We start from the raw sequence: 1407 nt of genomic DNA on the forward strand, positions 1-1407 counted from the left end.
ATCTGGCATCAGCTCCTCAAGGCCGAGGCAGAAACATTGTTTCTGTAATTTCACCTTCCTAATGATCACAACCTGCTCATTTAGTAGTATTGATTAAAATAAAGCACATATTTTAGCTCCATTACATTCAGTCCTGGTAACAGTGGGGGGTAGTTAAGGAGCTCACTGAGTGATTATTGGTTATTGACCTGATGGTCATTCATCTCCATTAAATAATGCACAACATCCACTGGCTTCCCCTTATGGTCCTCAATTATGGGCATCAATTTCCTGATGACAAAACAAGAAGTAAAATCATTAGTATGCCCATAGCATGTAAGACTCTGAGGTAATCAGTGAAGGAGTAAAAGAGGACACTTGAGAAATTAACTTTGAGCAAGGGCTTTAAGGCATAACGTGCAGGAAAAGAGGAATGAGATGGAGGAGGGAACGAGGTGAGCAACAGATGGCAATCAGCAATTCTTCATTCAGTTTGTCGTCGTGGAGAAAATCAATTAGTGCCGGGACAAAAAATGGGAAATGGAAAAAGGATAATCCAGTTGGTTTGGCCTCAAGATCTGCAGAAAAAAGGTTAAGAACATCTAGAAATCTGTTCCTTCAAAGAAGTAGATGTTAACTTGAGTTAATCTAAGGATAAATACAAATATTTATCTCTGTAAAAATAACCTTTTTTTTGTACTTGCCTTGATATGATTTTGCTATCAATAAAATTTCAGATCCATTTACTATTAAATTCAACATTCAAATTGAACCAGATTTCTTTTCCACATATGCCCTTGTTATTTCTGGTAACTACTGTAATTTGTACAATCCTGTGTTGTTTCTCTGCAATTCACAAAGAGCTTTTTAGGAGCATTTCAATCAGTACTACTTATTACTTTCATGAATCTCAGATATTTAAGATTATATGTTTGTAAACATCCAACCCATCCAAGTCTACAGCAGACACAAAATTCAGTGTTACATCAACATTAGTATTGTAAATGTCAACATAACATACTCTTAGGCAACTAAAATATTAAACATTTTCTTATTGTCAGCAACTTATATTTTGTCCCAACTAATTTTTTTTTGGTGCCTTCAACTTGTCTGAACACAGACTCATTATTCTAAGTTACTGTGGTTTTCTGACAGAAAAATCACATAAAGTGAGAATAATGTCAACTTTCGATTGCAAAGCAATGTCTGACAAAGCAGCAATGTTGTCATACAGCCATTAACCAATTAGGCAAATGTTTGCATGTTTGCTCTTATTTAATATCACTTGTTGATAATTTAGTTCCAGCAGTCCTGTCTGGATCAAAGACTAAAGGACTATGTACTCCTAAGAATACTTACGACCCAAACTGCAAGTAAAAAAAATAAATCAATCAGCTTTTACAATGTTTTATACAAGGAGGAAATCAT

The sequence above is a fragment of the Cyprinodon variegatus genome, unplaced genomic scaffold (genome assembly GCF_000732505.1).
Source record: "Cyprinodon variegatus isolate N-32 unplaced genomic scaffold, C_variegatus-1.0 Scaffold384, whole genome shotgun sequence".
Taxonomy (NCBI): domain Eukaryota; kingdom Metazoa; phylum Chordata; class Actinopteri; order Cyprinodontiformes; family Cyprinodontidae; genus Cyprinodon; species Cyprinodon variegatus.